The 18,339-nt window shown below is 35.7% G+C and overlaps 1 protein-coding gene across 2 annotated transcripts in view; it reads left to right on the forward strand.

The window, feature by feature from the left end:
• The first annotated feature begins 637 nt into the window (after positions 1-637).
• LOC114245195 (uncharacterized) overlaps positions 638-18,339 on the forward strand; it is a 61,304-nt gene continuing 43,602 nt past the window's right edge. The window contains exon 1 of one of the 2 annotated variants that reach the window (XM_089731812.1): positions 638-943. The gene's annotated coding sequence lies outside the window, so the exon portion shown is untranslated. The remainder of the gene's footprint in view (positions 944-18,339) is intronic. The other variant, XM_028177267.2, reaches the window with a different exon arrangement.

Genomic DNA, 18,339 nt, shown 5'->3' on the forward strand with positions numbered 1-18,339 from the left:
ATTTAAATTATAAGGTTACGGTTCTCTTGTCAAATATAATCAGATTTGGCCAAGGCTACAAGACAATTAATGAAAAAGACAAACAATAATCTATTGTCAATTAAACCACAGACTTTAATATAAACAAAAGAGTATACATATTATATGTTTGTGTGTCAAATACATGGTAGTGTGCGATGTTTTTTTTATTGATGTATCTTCATTAATAATTTTATTTATTTTTATTAAATTAGCATTCTGCACTCCCATGTAAACTATACGTGTGCTAAATTTCGTGATCCTTGCCCGCGCAATTTTCTTAAGAAGAGGTACAAAGTTTTTGTTTCACGTATTAATGTACTTTCATATTCCTGTGTCTGCGCAATTTTCGTAAAAAGCGGCACAAAGTTCCTTTCACGTATTAATGTATAAATATTGTAATTTGAAGTAGAAAAATTTTTTTGATTGGCTAGCGTATTGGTATCGCAGAGGTTACCGGCAAAAGCGTGCGTGGCATGCCTAATATACACTGGTGTATAAGTAAGTAGAATGTATGCGTCGGACGGCCGTCAGTCGCGGTATTGATCGAGAGCAAGCCTGGCCTCTAGCGGCCGCGATTAGTAGCTGGGAGTCGAACGCTGAGCACGTGACGTAACCGCTAGACCGACACCGACACCGTAAGTCACCGTAGATAGACGGCCGCCGTCAGTCGCCCGTAGAGTACGCGCGCTCGCCGCTAAAGTCTAGAGCGGGTTTCGCGCGCGCATCTAGTTGGAACAGCCCCGGCCTACCGCTCGGACCGACGCCGTATTGATCGCGTCCAGGCTCATCTGTCTCAATGTTTATAAACAGCCGGCCGCATCAATTTGTTCCCTCTTGGTTTTACGCGGCGGCCGACGATCTGGACGGTTGCACCTGATTGCACTACTCGCGTCCGCACACCGGCCGGCATCAGTGCACGTATGTACGTTTGCACTTGTTTATTTTTTTTTTTTCTGATTTTCCGCATACTGTCAGTAATGTTTACATACTATGTTGCGAGTTAAATATTTCCTATGTTTTTGAGGTGAATATCTACAAAAAAATGGCAGCGTCGTTTATATAACAAATTTAAATTACTTTATCATTTAGCAATTATTTGACTTTCGTTGTAATTTTAAATTAAACGATTGTGCACGTGTGTCTATGTATAAGCTTACGATACTAGCTGCTACTGCTACTATGTTTTTTACTTGATTACTAAAACTGGGCTTTTTAACAGTAAACTTAAGTTTAATGATATTATTTAAGTTTTTATGGCCCGTCGTAATCGCAGACGCTGGTGTTTAAGATAATTATTTTCTTTTCCCATTGAATTGTACTTTTTGTATTTCACCTTTATTTTCTCTATTACAATTCCAATAATTAGCCCAATAAACACGTGTAGCAATTTTGCTTTAGTTATGAAACATAGTGAGATTGGAGTATTCGAAGGAAATGTTTTGCACAGTAGAAGCTAAGTTGACTAGTGTAGTCCGTTATTGTATGGGGTGCAATAATAGAGAGGGTGCTGGGGTGAGCCGGCAGAAGCCAAGGGTGCTCGCTTTTTAACATAAGGGCTGGCAAGTCGGGATTATCTCTCGGTTCTTGACGGTAAATTGTAATTACAGTATCAAAATTTGAAGAATAAAATAGGACGTTGGTTAAATTAAATGTTTTGATTGTTGATGTTTTGATCTTAACATTGGGTATGTTATCCGGAACTTTAGCTATGATGTAGGTTCATATTTTTATAGTCCTATCTTTTTTTTCTTGTTTCTCTATTCAGAGATTCTAAACCAATACCCACATTATTGGGAAAACTAAACTTGTTACCTATCCAATAAATAGGACCATATTAATTTATTTATTAGTAGATTACTCTGTCAACTTCCTACCTCGTGAGATAATATAATATTACTACATATTTAAATGTCTTTACGAATAAACAATATTAAATTTAATAAAATTCATACAACTGCACGGAATGACAGTTTGCGCTGTGCGGTGTGACTATCGAACGATATATTCGCCGCGTATACGATTTATTGAAAGTATAATACGTACTTAATCTGAAATGGCAATTCCCATATAAAGTTTTGATCTTTTGATTTCCGGATATTCTTTTATAAAAACTGCGGAGAAAAGAAAACCACAGCTGTTTTGGCTTTTTAGAAAAAAAAGTTTTTTTTTTCAAAATCATGTCTTTAATTATCGATCTTCATTTTTGAAGCTGAAGCTAGTCAATTGTTTCGAAACAACAAAACGAAAATCGATTAAAAAGCAGAGGAGAATGTAATTGTTTGTAATTGTAAAATATGGAGAATTTTAAACAATTGTAGAATTATAGTGCATTAAATTGATTGTGGACTAAAGCGTCACGTCCTTACGGATCCATCAGATCCAATTACCTTTGCATTAGACGCCTTCAGCTCTAACACTAGAAGCAGGCTTAGGGACCTCGGTAACCGTACGCGTCGAACTCGACAAAGAGGTCGACGTGCAACCTAACCCATGCATCAGCCCGCTGAGTTTTTCACCGGATCTTTTCAGCGGGTCGCGATTCCGATCCGGTAGTAGATTCATTCGCGAAGAAGTTGCTCTTGAGTTGTTGGGTCTCCTTCGGAGGTGCTTAGGCATCTGTTAGCAAATCCCACGCCTCCTGGCTGAACCTTTGCTAGCCCACCAGTCCTGGTGAAACTGGAAAGGTCTCCGGGACAACAGTAATCCTTCAATCATAAAAAAAAGGCTAAAGCAAACTATCATGATCACAAGATGGATACTTGTTACTGTCGTTCGTGAACATTGATAATGCCAAGAGATAAACACAAGCCATTGACCACAGCTAAAAAAATTTAATTTACCTACAACCATGTTATATTGGTTTCATTATATCCATGTATTCTATACAAATACCTACACGTATTTTTGCAGCGTGCATGTGAATTTTATCAAGCTTTTATAAAGGATGGGGAAGCCGAAACATTTTTCATCGTGCGAGTTAGTCAACCTAGTTTTGGCATTTGATTTGAAACGTTCTAGCAATTTCTGCGCTGCGAGTGACAGCAGGATGCCTTCTTACTGCGGTCTTCTTGTCGCGTAACTAAACGTGGGATATCCTGTGTTTCGTGTATTGCTCTTTATGACGGCAATATAGGACGAAAGCAGAACGAGAAGGTCATAAGTTCGTTTTAAAAAAAGACTATTACAGCGGTAGGCATTAAAATTCACAAAGAAGCCAATAGTGTACAACATTAACGCTGTTCTTTTATTATTATTAGCAGTGGTATTCGCGCTAGGCAAGACTGTATCGCGGTCTTGCAATTTGTCATCAAAAATATGGAACGAATAACCGACTAGGCATTGAGCTCGAAGTTTTTATTTTTTGCTTAGTCATACTTTTTAGTAATAAACATACGCGATACTGACCAGACTAAATGAATATAGTGAAATTTGTTAGCGAGATGTTTTAAAGGTTTCAATGTCTAATCGATGGGTTTAAAATGGTAAATAATAGTATATAAGCAGTTGGAATTATCATAACTCATTGTTGACAGAAGAACTCGTTGATGCACATAAAAAATGTTATCACAATATGATCAATCATAATGCTTCACCATCTATGGAGAATGGAGCTCCAAAAATGGTGTCCCTATTGCGGACATTGAACCTTTTGACTTTCGTTACAACGTTACCGATCGGTTTAATTTTTTATTTTATTTTAAATAAAAAGTTTTGAAAACTCTATCTTCTATATATCTACAACTAAACATGATGAACTCGGAAAATATTTTAACGTTCCAATATTTGTTGTGAAGTATCTACGAAAAGTAATTACTGTTCGTGATTTTGGTTCGTTTACTTTTTGTAATGTCGATCGGTATTCCCGAGAAGAAATTAGCTACAGTCGAGGCTGTCTTTATAAGGTGTAAACATAATACCGCAGTTCTTAAATAAAAGATCAGCTTCTTTGTGTATTCGGATCAGATCGTAAACAGAAAAGTCACGTTTTTTTCTTACTTGAATAGAATTCGAAGTATTGTAGAGTGTATAATAGAGTATGCCTTCAATATTGCACACTGACATTTGTCCGTTATTCATAACAGCACAGTAATACAAAAGAGGTCTTTTGTTAGATCGGATGTGCCCTGATTGCAAACACAAGTATGCCAGTTAGCTTCTTTAACTGTTTTTCGTTTAATTAATTACCTCACAGAGCATACTAATGTCCACATGATTATTATATAATTTGTCAGTTTGACTGGAAATATATTTTTTTCTTGTTTAATTTCACAGATCATTTAGGTTTACGGAAAAATACTTAAAAATATAAACGCTTAGATATTTGTTAATTGAATGTACAATTTAGAAGAAACGAACCAACCTTTCGTAATTTAATATAAGATTCGATAAATGAGTCGACTATTATCAAAGGCGGCAATCTGACTTTTGGACAATGATTGGTAAATCAGAAAAACGAATTATTGACTTTGTATTCCATTGGCAGTCACAAAACTCTTCGGAACGACATCTTAGATAAATAACAGGTTAACTATTAACCTTTATTTAATGCAGGTTTTGAACCGTATTCTTTGAAGGAGACGATTATATTCAAATAAATCTGTATTGACATATCAATAAATTTTTTTTGTCCAAATGTACAGATTGCCGCCTTTGATAATAGACGACTCAAATATAACACAGTTCCGTTGGACGTGTCGTCTGTACACTCAATTATAAAGATTTTCATTTTTAAAGCAAACGGTAAATTATAAAATAAAAACAAAACTCATTGTACCAGGTGTACCGTTGGAACGTTTCGAATCCGCTCTCAGACATGGGGGAGTCGCGGTTTGTGTGGCCGCGTCCTCTGTGATTTACATTTGGTCAATAGTGCTAGGGTGGATAATCAACATCAAGCTATGCTATGTTATGCTATATTGTTGTTCTATTAGACAAAACAAAGGAAACGTAATGATTTGGTTTTTTTTTAAACCCTGTAGATATCATTCAAATCATGTCAAGTCTGTCCACGTATCGTACTGATCAGCGCCCACCCGCTTCGAATCTCAGCCTTTTTAGAGTCGAGCTAAGGACTTGGAGCTAATAAGGACTTGTTTTGGTAACAACTTATGGCTCAGCGAAAAGTACTGCGCTAGCAAAAGTTAGCTTTTAGCTCGGCGCAGCATGGCTTATTATGGCTAAGTCAGCCGTTTTATTTTCACTATTGAATGGTCGCGTCCTCCCCTACTTATTCACAAAAGTCTTTTAACATAACACATAAAAACTGTGATCACATTCCGTGCGTCTACTGAATAGTAAATTTTTTTTCGGTCTATATATTTGTCAATATGATGATGTTTATAATATCTAGCAAATTGTATCATAGAAAAAAAAAAATACAATTATTTAAAAAGAAAATAGGATATAATTGATGTATACTATGGGTGACTTGTGAACATGAAACTATGCTGCGCTATCCTATTTAATGCACTGTTTAGTCAATTATTTCCTATAGCACTGCAATGGGAAAACCATGCGCTGAGTTTTCCAATTTATTTGATGACACAGTAGACATCACGAGTTACCTTCTGCTTCATATCTTGCCGCACGCTATGCACGCATTTCACATAAAGACACGTGAAGCGGCAATCTCAAGCACTTCAAAGTTATTTGTTTAACGAAACATAACATTAAAGAGATAGCTTGTTATAACACGGTGCACATAGCATAGCTTCGCATTGATAATCTAACAGGCTACAAAATACGAATTCAGTGTGATGCGTGATCCAAAAAAATGCATTGTAAATACAATGTGACTGCTATCTACGTTGTTACGTTACACATCAATGTCCTACAATAGTAGCATGCCGACGTCACCATAGGTGCGCCGAATCTTTGTCCACCGACATCCTTTTATTGTTGGATAATTGAGTGCACTAGTCATTATGGTTCCTATCAAAACCTTTATTTTTGTATGAGCATGGTTTTCCTAAAATACTGTAGAAGTACCATCTGAGATATCATCTCCAAACGGCGCTACACAAATCGGTAGACATTTGGAGGATCGAGTGGAACAATTAACTTGCTTTTATAAATTCCTAGTATTTAGCTTTAATGTACTAAAAGATATTTATGCAAAAAAAGCTAGGTACGCGTCTACAAAAACCTGACTTCCAAGTTACGATGCAAAATCTGTTTGCGTGTCGATCTTCAATTTGTAATAATGGCTTATTTCACAGTTCACAGTAAGTCGTACGACTGGCGTTTGTAATGTCACGGGCTCCTGGGAAATTATAGCTAGGATACCGAAATAGCGAATCTGTTGTTATTTAGAACGTTTAAGATCTAAACTGAATTTTACCTACTTGATATTTCGACCTTTTTCGGATACATTATGTAAGTAAACGTGAACAGACAAATGCCATCTAGGTGGTAGATTCTGCGAAGCACTGTTCTTGCTAAGACTAGTGTTAGCAAATTCTCTCAGGTTGAGCCCCTGAGCTCACCTACCCGTTCTAGCGTAGCTGAAATAGGCCCCTAGGCTACCATGAATCGATAGGGAAAAAAGTGGTACACATTATTCGCATGTAGTAAGATCCTCTCATCTGTAAAATAGTTTAAGGAAAATAAAACAAAGCAAAAAATTATACTTAACAAATATTCTAAAGTTATTATACATTACGTGATTATTGAAATTTTAGAGCATCGTCTTTATTGTTTATCTATCTCGCTTATACCCATTTTAAACTTTTTATATACACTGAGTTCAAAATCCAAACCCTTACTTGACTGGAATAGGAATGTCGGGTTACTTAGTTAGTAAATTTAAGTTAAAGTTAAGTATTCCACGTTCCAATTAAGAATGTGGATGTAATCAGTGTAGCAGTAACAGTCAAACAGATTTTTCAAACGTAATTTTTTACTTCACTTAGGTTATTGACATTTAACAAACTTTCCAAAAAATAATGAGAATTTATAGACAGATACGTCGTGTATATTGATTCTATTTAGGTTTTCGTTTCTTTTTAACTAGAATGTACATTAGTATTCCAGAAATGCATGGAATACTAACCTAGTACCTACTGCTTTTGATGTATTATTATGTATGACAAAAATACTTACTAATAAGTCATCTTAAATTACGTAATACGATACTACGAGTATAATAGCATATCGATCAATCGCGTATCTTTAGAATAGGTTTCTTGAGATTAATCGGGTTGCTATGTGCTCGCATAAGCAAAATGCACACGTGGGTTTGTGCCACATTGCATAAGCCATGTAGGTATGACGAGAGCATTCATACCAACACGAACCTTGATGCGGTTATTTCTCACGGTCAATTTATAATTCGTTTAACCTCACACATTGTGTCACCGGAGGAAGTGAACTTTGAATCATTTTTATTGCCTTCTCAGACTCTAATTAATAGTAAAAGTAATTACTACAGACAAGAGGAATAATGCTACGGGTTTTTTTTTGGTACGGTATATAATAATGGGGTGATTTTGACAATATAACGTGATTCGTGATGGAATTTAAGACACAATAAATATTTATTAATATATGATATTAAATAGAGGTCCATTGTAACAAAAATCGCAGATCTGTAATTTCGAAATTATAAGTGGGGATTATTTTAGTGGTTTTGCCTAAAATCCTGTGTGAATATAGATGTAGATGGATCGTTAACCCGTTTAAATATATTTTCATAGACAAATTTTCAAAGAGAAATTTACGCTTATTCTTGAAAATATTTTGTTAAAGCATACTTTTTTTTAAACTGTAGAAGTTGAGGATGTGCCTTAATAAATAAATAAACCTACTACTACTACTACTACATTACTATTTAATAATAAAAAAATAAAATTTTGTAACCAATTCTAAAATAGAATTTAAAAAGACATATTACTAGTTCCTGTTTGAGCCTCACATTGAAACTACATCATTACTTCCAATAATAAATCATGTTACGTATGTTTATAATTATTATCATAATATTTATACTGGGAAACGCTATTTATCAAAGAAACATGGATAATTGAGATCATTTGTTACACAAATAAACCAATTAAGCGAAATGCGATCTGATTACGAAACAAATTTCATATAAAGCTACCTGTTTTGTGCCTTTCTTGGTATAGCAGCGAAGAATCTTTAGCAGGTGTTTCGTTGAAGAATTGAAATATTATCACCTACTGGTGCACGTGCAATACTTAGAATTTGATTAATATAAACTCATTTGTAAAATTAAACGGTATCGAAGTTACTTTATATAGGGTTGCAAGATTACAAATTAATTTTTAATACGATCAATCCAGGTGGTTTATGGATCAGTAACCCACATTTTGAAGTCGTCGTGGCCTGCGGGATAAGACTCCCGGTGCATTTGTATCTAGCGATGCGGCTGTGTGGGTGTTGGAATCCCGCACGCAGGTACTGATATTTTTGGTGAAATACGTCCTTAACAAATGTCCACGGTGAAGGAATAACTGCGTGTAATAAAGGCCCGCAAAAAATATGATTTGTTTAGTTACTGGTGGTGGGGCCAGTAGGTATCACCACCTTGTCGTGAACGGTGGGGTAATCATTGTACGATAAGACTGAGGCTTAGAACTCATGTCTCAAGGTGGGTGGCGGCATTTAAGCCATTAATTTCTATGGCCTGCAGTGACCACTTAAGACTAGGTTGGCCGTGAGTTCGTCCGCCAATCTTAGCAGTTAAGAAAAAAATGTTCATAGATATATGCGCCTCTGAGTTCTTTTTTGGCTTAAAAGGGTGAATGAGCCCACGGCCCAACTGGTGTTAATAGTTTATCGGAGCCCATAGATATAAGTAACCTAAATGACGCCACCCACATTAAGAAATGACTTCTAAATGTCAGTTTTATAGTATAACGACTGCCCCGCCTTTAAAATCGGAACGACTTTCAGAAATAGGCAAGGTGGTGGTACCTACTTATCAGTCTAGATTTTTTTAACTACTTCATTCTGGCCGACTATTGTAAGTCATCAATGTATCAGGCCGCTTATGACTGGCGGTCTGGTCTGTGTACAAAGGTTATATATGAGGAAGAAAGGTAACAACACACTATTGCAATTTTAAATTTATACCTAGAAATGACTAAAATATTTGATAGCATCACGTTATATAGCGTATTTTTATGGAACAAAAATCTCTTAAATTTATATTTATTATAAGTTAACTATGTAAATCTCTATCTGCAACTACGTATTATACTTAAGTTATACGATATATCAATAAAACCATGTTAATATATCGACTGGTGAAACGCTATTTGGTGTAAGCAAAATGTTTGCCACTGTTGATACTGATAACAAATAAAACGCAGCTTTAATTACACAAAAAGAATATAACAATAAGAATATAGTTCTAAGGTCTCACTCAGTGTAGTCACAACGGCTGCCCCACCCTTCAAACCGAAACGCATTACTGCTTCACGGCAGAAATAGGCGGGGCGGTGGTACCTACGCGTGCAGACTCACAAGAGGTCCTACCACCAGTAAAAAACTAACTATTTACGTGCAACACGTAGGTAAACATTTCATGAAAGACCAGTGTATAGTTTTAGGCTTAGGTAGCATACATCGAAATAGCCGACGAGCAGTTTCATTTGGTTACTTAAATCAAATTGCACGGTCCGATGGATTCTGTGTCTGCATTCGGAATTAATTTCGGTCGGTCTGCGTGCTCGATTCTGATAGCATTTAATCCCTTTATACCTGTGCGGAATCGAGTGCACGTTTCACAAAAGATCTCTCGGCGTGGTTGCGTTTTGAACGCGTAGGTATGTGTGCGCTTATTTTAATTAAAACCGATTAATGTTTATGATTCGACGTTCAGTCGTAATGTTTTGTGCATACGGAGCGTGCTATGTAAGTCGCCGTTGGAGATAGACGCTTTGGCTCTGTGAAAAATCTATACTATCTATACTAATATTATAAAGAGGAAAGATTTGTTTGTTTGTTTGTATAGAATAGGCTCCGAAACTACTGAACCGACTTGAAAAATTCTTTCACTGTTTGGAAGCTACACTAATCCCGAGTGACATAGAATATAATCTTTTTTGAAAAAAATTAGGGATCCTTACTAAAACTCTAATAATGTAACTCATGGTGTAAAAAATTAACTTATAAAAATTACCTAAAATATTCTTTACATCGCGTGCTCTGCGAAAACTGTTGATGATAGAATAAAATAATGTACTACGACTTTGCAGAACACATTATTATTTATAAAAAGTGTCGCGACAGCATATGTCTAACTGTTATAGTTATGCCGCAATAAGTGTTCATTTATTTAAAAAAAATAAAACAACGTCAATTATCGAGCCGGAGCGGGCCGCTAGTATACTGTAATTATGATGTTGATCATTCTACACATGATGGAGACCCACATCGAGCGTTTTGGTTTGGTACGATATAGGCTGTGTTGGAAACGAGACTTCATGTTCATGCGAAGATGATTAGCGATTTTACCGTTCTTTTTTCATAATGTGGGCTGTATATCGTAGATCTCAAGCCCCCTGAGTTTCTCGCCGAATCTTCTCAGTGGGTCGCGTTTCCAATCCGGTGGTAGGTTCTGCAAAGCACTGCTCTTGCTAGGGCCAATGTTGACGACACACCCGGTTTGAGCCCCGTGAGCTCACCTACACATCAATGAGAAGCTGATATAGCCTCTCAGGCTTATCAGCATAGGTTAGAAAAAAAGTAGATCACATAAAAATATGTGTAAGGAAATAACTCTTTAGTTTTAAAAAAATTTTGGCAGAAAGGTTCACTCATTCAATGAAATCATTCAATGAAAAAAATAATTCAATCTTATATAATACAATAATATTGCTTAAAATATTAGTTTACATTTGCTTCATAGAGAGTGCTTTGAGGAATTGTTTGAGATGATTCCATCATCTCGTTTTTACCATCGCACCACCCGCTGCCACCGGAGTAGACTTCATCCATACTACCTGGAGCCACTGTGTTCTTCCACGGTGCGTTTCCAGTGATTTTTTTTTATCCCGTACTATCCGGCTTTAGAATAAGCTCTCCTCCACGTTGTTTCCCGAGCGCTATGATATGTCCTTCTTCAAACGAGGCCTGTGGAGAGTACTTAATAGTAGGCGGCGAGTTGCCTCTGACCCTGGATTTGCTGAAGTCCAAGGGCGACGGTAACCACTCACCATCAGGTGGGCCATATGCCCGTCTGCCCACAAGATATATAACAAAAAAGAGATAATAAGGACTTTAAATGTTGTTTCCGTATTTATATTACAGACAACGCAGTTAAGTCTTTTGTTGTCTAATAATTGATATCATAATATATGTTTTACCTAAATAGTTAAACAATAATAAAAATATATATTAGTATCTATTGATTGAAGTAAAATAATTTATAGGTTCATAATGACACAAAAAAAAACAGTCGAGTTATGACCTACATCCGTTTTTAGGGTCGATTTAAAAGGGCGCTTACACAATAAGTTCTGATGTATCTATAACGCGCTTGTTACATGTAACTGATTGCGGAAACGAATGTAATAACAAACAATACGATTTCATAGGAAGTAATGACCAATTAATCGGTCATCGATAGAAGTTTGTCCTATTTTTTATTAATATACCTAACGACACGAGTTTTAACATTTCTTTAATATAATAATAGTTTGAAAAAGTGGTACATATTTTTTTATGGATAAAATTATAATTTCGTGCTATATTTATGGAAGAATGATTTAATATTTTAAAACGCGTGGATTTAATATTTTACAAGGTGTTTTACTAAAGTGGATTCGTTGATAAAAGTAGTTACCTAAAGAATGAAGTTGCTGTTTCAATGTAGTAGGTAGGTAGGTAGGTAAGTACCTAGAAAATTTTAGAGCGTGGTTTCGAAATATTTTTGAGTTCAAAAATATCTAAATTCAAATTTGATGACATTCTATGATCTGACTTTTAATTATATTGAAATTTAATCTGTGACATAAATCTCTTCCGCCTAAGGATTATAATGCATATTTGTCAAAAACAACAAATAAAGTGACGTCACTTTGAGGTGATGTAATCATGTACGTTCCGTTTTTCATATATTTATAATTGCAACATTTCCTTAAAAGTATTAGATACATAGTAGAAATATTTCAGTTTTCTCAATTAATGTTATGCATCGAACAATTATGTATGTAATAACATACATTTACATTTTCTATTTTTTATTTATTTCGTTGATGGGTCAACGACCTTAGGGCCCAGCTAGTGCAAATTGGTTACCGGACCCCACAGACATAGCAACGTGCATGTCGCAAGCTATCTTGATGGTGTCGAAGTTTCAATTGTATTATATAACGGCAGAAATTGGCAGAATGGCTTAACCTACCCGTGCAGGATTATAATACATCCCAACATTACATAGTAAAGCAAAGCCGGTTGGTGATCGCAATACGTTAGTATAATCCTAAGAAAATGCTGCTGCGCATTCTCCGACCAAACCCTTATTTGCTTTTTATAACACTCACCGGAAGATTTAGATTCGTGCAATTCTAGGCCGTCTTTACATAGCCAGACATTGGACCGTGCAAATTTAATCTCAAAATGGCGACTGCATTAAAACGGCAACTTCATATTTAAACTATATTCTTATTATTACATTAGTTCGGCTAGTGTAAGGTTAATTAAAAAAATGCATCACCGATATAGGTATTAAAGTTGAACAATATCTGGTTTTTAATTGTGAACGCCTCAAAAGATCATCTCCAGAGGTCACCGGCATTGTGTCATTGAATAAAATATAAAATAGATTAAAATGAGCGCGATGATTGAGTCACGTTTTATTTTTGTTGTTGACTTTTCCGTTTCGTTGTTTACGTGTTGCGTTCACACAAAATGTACATATATTAATTAGCTGTCGAAGTTAATCATGTATACAAGTAAATATGTATCTAGTGGATTCTCTATTGGTGGAAATTGTTAATTACCATTAACATAGAGCTGAGTATAATAAAATCCAACAGGTCGTTTGATCGTTTGCTATAGGTAGGATAATATTATTATGAAAATATAGAAAAGAATAAAATGTGTTATTTTTAATTTTATGCTTCTTTTTCTTTCTTTTCTATACACTCTGCTGGGGTGTAGGGCTTGAATCAAATTCTTCGATTTGCATCGATCTTGGACAGTAACTATACTGAGACCTTAGAACTTATATCTCAAGGTGGGTGGCGCATTTACGTCGTAGATGTCTATGGACTCTAGTAACCTTAACACTAGGTGGGCTGTGAGCTCATCCACCCATCTAAGCAATAAAAAAAAGTTTGTCCTACTTCCTCCCACGTCATTTCACTAGTTATGAAAACATGGAGTAAGCAGCAGCTTACCTGCAATACCTGACATTGCTGATGTCTGTGAGCGACGATGACAACTCACTATCAGGTGGTAGCGTCTGCCTGCAATGCTAATAAAAAGCGGAAATGTTTCAAGTGAAGAAACAAGAAATTGCTGTTACTTTTAAATATTCGTCCGTCAATGTTCAACTAGAAAAGTTCTAAGGTACAAGTTAAGGAAATAGTGTTTAAAAACAAGTAAAGTAACTGTTAAGACAATAAAATGTAGAAAAACTTGTCGCCATCATTTCAAATTCGTGAGTCGACGTCGCGATGTCCGCATTGACAAGAGGACCTGTTATAAATTCAACGCGCGTTTCTGGGATTCACTTGCAGACATTTTACCACGCTTTATATACATATATTTTAAAAACAATCTATCTATACTAATATTATAAAGAGGAAATATTTGTTTGTTTGTTTGTATTGAATAGACTCCGAAGATACTGAACCGATTTGAAAAATTCTTTCATTGTTTGGAAGTTACACTATTCCAGAGTGACATAGGCTAGAATCTTTTTAAAAAAAAAATAGGGATCCTTACTAAAACTCCAATAATGTAACCCAAGGTGTAAAAAAACTATCTAAAATATTCTTTACATCGCGTGCCCTGCAAAAACTATTGATGATAGAATAAGATAATGTATTACGACTTTGTAGAACACATTATTATTTAAAAAAGTGTCGCGACGGCATATGTCTAGCTATTATAGTTATGCCGCGATAAGTATTATTTTATTTAAAAAAATAAAACATGGTCGAATATCGTTGAAATTTTTGTTAAAGACCCGAGCGGAGCCGGAGCGGGCCGGTAGTCATAAATAACACTTAAAGATAAGGAGTTCTGCAAAATAAAATGAGAGTATCGATAATATAAACGTAGTCGAAGTCATTGATTGACTTATTAAATATGCATAAATTGATAAAAAAATTGTGAGATCATGTCAGAAGCACCAGTTTTTAAACAAGCAAAAATAAAAAAAGAATCATCAAAATCGGTTCACCAAAAAAAAGTCCAGTGGTAAAACATTTAAAAAAAAATAAGTCGATTTGAGAACCTCATCCTTTTTTTAAAGTCGCTTAATAAAAACAGACCGATACTCGTTGTTTATTTAAATTAAATATTTTCCGACGTAACCAATGATAACTTTTAGTTTTTCGTGGTCTGACGGACGACTATTATCATTTATTATATGTTTATGCTTCCCGAAAATCTAAGAAAATGCTTAAAAAAAGACTTTTCGTCTTGTGGCTCGTCTATAGTACGCCTGTGTATGGCTCTGAAATATATTCACCTCCACGGTATTTACTGAGCGGTATGTTCTATCCTTCTTCAAACGAGGTTTCAAGAGAATTCTCTGCAGTAGGCACGTACATATGTAAGCGACGGTGACAGCCCACTGTAAGGTAAGCGGTATGCTAGTCTTGTTGAAGACCGTGTCATTTAATGTAAAATAGCTTTTTTAGCTTTTTTTTTAAATGCGTCGTGAAAAGCTTCACGGAAATCGTCGATTTGTCTTGTAAACTAACTGGATACTCTTTATCATGTATCTATCATATTATATAATGCATATTGATCCTTGTTACGTAATATAAGAAATAAAGGCTGAATAAAGGTACTGGTTTTTTCAAATTGAAAAAGTTAATTTCGAAATGAACTGTCCTCGAGCAAACCTTAAAAAAGAAACTCGAGAAATTTCGAAGTGTACCAAAAAAACCTTACATAAACTTACAACATATTATTTATTTTGTATATACATATTATATAGAGGGTAGACATATACCGAAAGTGAGAAAGTATTCGGAAAAAAAACATTTTTTTTTATCACACTCTTTATTCACATCTAAATCATTGTCTTAAAAAATGCATACAAGTACGAAAGTTGTATTTAACGAATCCTCATTACGATTTACCAAATAAACATAATAAATAATACATGTGAAACAAATATAAGACGGTAAAAGCATTAATTCCTGCAACACTTTAAAAGAGATTCGCTAAAACAAATGTCCATTTTCAATCTCGCAATATTAAAACGTTCACACCAGAAATAACGAAATCTAAGAGTTCACGATTTTTTATAGTTTTTTTTTGCTTCTAAAAATGAAGATAACAAAAAGTTAGATTCTAGAATTTTGTTATGTCATAACTTAAAAATATGTTGCCTATTTTTCGTGATGTGGATGTATTTTATGCGCTCCGATGTCTTTTAAAGTTTATTGGCATTACGTTAAAATCGTTACGAGAATTCTGAAACTAGACCTCTGAACTCAGAATATAGTTTTAAAAGAGCAGTTAAAAGCAGAAAGCGTTTTTTTTTTATATTTAAATTTAAATTTGAAAGTAAACCATACTGTAATGGCGCTCGTAAATATTGTATCGTTATCGCAAATGTTTTCAATTAGCTATAGTGATTAGAATCGACACAGCCGGAGTTAGTACTACCACAGTTTGCCGGGTTCAGCGGAGGCGAGTGACCTTTGTTTCTCGAAAGAATGTTTTTATAATGTCATTCTCACACAATCGTCGTATTCTCAAACACAAAACTAACCCTAGTCTGCATTCACAGTGCGGATACTTCAATATATAAATCGCTATAACGGTGTTTGCTCGGAAGAGTCTTGAAAACTTTAAAAGGACTCGATTAGAGATACTTTTATACTTCTTTGATACTTCTTTGTGACCTTTTTTATGATTGAAGTATTACTGGTGGCCCGGAGGCCTTTCCAGTTTCACCAGGACAGGTGGGCGAGCAAGGCTTAGCCAGGAGGGGTGGGATTTGTTAACAGCTGCCCGAGTGTCTCCGAAGAAGACATAACAACTCAAGAGCCGCTGCTTCGCGAATGAATCTACTACCGGATCGGAATTGCGACCTGCTGAGAAGACCCGGCGAGAAACTCAGCGATGTTTTCAGACCTGTAGGGCCACGCAAAACGTATTAGACATATTTCTTAATTTGGAACATGGAAAGACGGCTCAATATCGTGTCGCAGGGTGCCACGATGAGAGCGCCACGCCTTAGTTATTGAAGTAATAATAAGTTTCGTTACGTCACCCATCATCAGAGTAGCCCGTGACGTCAAGGACTATAAGGTATCTTAAGCGCCGGAAATATGAAAATAATAGACACGAGATTAAGCTGAAAAAATTAACATATTTTTTATTTCTTTATTGCTTAGATGGGTGGACGAGCTCATAGCCCACCTGGTGTTAAGTGGTTACTGGAGCCCATAGACATCCACAACGTAAATGCGCTACCCGCCTTGAGATATAAGTACTAAGGTCTCAAGTATAAGCTACAACGGCTGCCCCACCCTTCAAATCGAAACGCATTACTGCTTACGGCAGAAATAGGCAGGGCGGTGGTACCTAGCCGCGCGGACTCACAAGAGGTCCTACCACCAGTAAATGTTTTCGTAGTCCTTAAGAACCAATTTCAGCAGCGCTTCGTACGAAGCATGCTGTCAATTAATGTTTTATAATTCTAAATCTTGAACAATATCTTGTAATATAAATGATATATAAATAAATATAGAGGTATATTTATTAACTAACGATTTTTGCATAATCGGTTGGGGAAAAAGTTTCTTCGCAATTTTTAAGAAAATTCACAACATTTTTTAATATAGTTTATTTACATTTAACTAAAGTATGTAGGTACCATTTTTTTCGATAACTTTTTTCCATCTTGTAGGTGGGGACATGATCCCATTGCTATAGAAATTTTTGGGCTTCCGATCAAAATACCGCGACAATTGCTTTTGGCAGTCCTCTCGTGATGCTAACCTGACACTGCCTAAATAATCCTGAAAAGACCGAAACAAGTGGAAATCTGAAGGTGCAAGGTCAGTACTATACGGCGGATGCATTAACACCTCCCAGCCAAGCTCTCTTAGTTTTTGCTGAGTGGCTAAAGATGTGTGAGGTCAAGCGTTATCATAATGAAAAACCACACCCCTTCTGTTGATTAATTCCGGCCGCTTTCTATCAACTCCTTGCTTTAATCTCATCAGTTGTTCGCAGTAGAGTTCAGAATCGATGGTCCTGCCTGGTGGTAACAGCTCATAATGGATAATGCCCTTCCAATCCCACCACACACACAGCATCACCTTGTTGCGAGTTAACCGGGGTTTCGACACAGTCTGTGAACCCTGACCGGCCTTTGACTACGACCTTTTTCGCACATTCTTGTCGAACGTGATCTACTTTTCATCACCAGTTATCAGCTTCTTCAAAAATGGTTCGGTTTCATTATGTGGTAATAGAGAATCACAAATGAGTACACGGTTCATTAGGTTTCTTTTAGTGAGCTCGTGAGGTACCCATTAACGAGATTTTTTGTGTACCCAGTTTTTTTCAAATGCGCCAAAACTGTTTTGTAGTCAATTCCCAGTTCTTCAGCTACGTCGTAACTACAGATATGCCGATCTTGCTCCAATTTCTCAAAAATGGCATTCATTTTATCCGTAATAGGGTGGACAGAGCGACGTGCATCTTTGACATCAAAATTTCCGGATTTTGTGCTACTCTCACAGACACTGCACTAGGTCCATAAACATTGCAAATTTTTTCCGAGGCTTGCGTTGCATTTTTATCTTTTTTGTAGTAAAATTTTAAAATGTATCGAATTTCTTCATTAGATTAACTCATCTTGACAGTACAAAAAATAAATAAAAATCACACATTTTCCTAATTTGATTTTGGAATTATCTTCTTTAAAATTTACACTTTTAATGATACCAAAACCAGCCAGATACAAATAGTATAGTCAAAGAGATTTTATTACAAGTTTATACATACATATAATGCGAAAAGACTTTTCCCCAACCTATTACATATGCTCCTAATTTCCAAAATATTAAGTGTACAATAACTAACACAAAGAGTGGTGATGACGCGCGCCATGTAACTATCTACGCATTTCGCGATTTACCGTCATCAACG

The sequence above is a fragment of the Bombyx mandarina genome, chromosome 01 (assembly GCF_030267445.1).
Source record: "Bombyx mandarina strain Sakado chromosome 01, ASM3026744v2".
NCBI classification, from domain to species: Eukaryota; Metazoa; Arthropoda; class Insecta; order Lepidoptera; family Bombycidae; genus Bombyx; species Bombyx mandarina.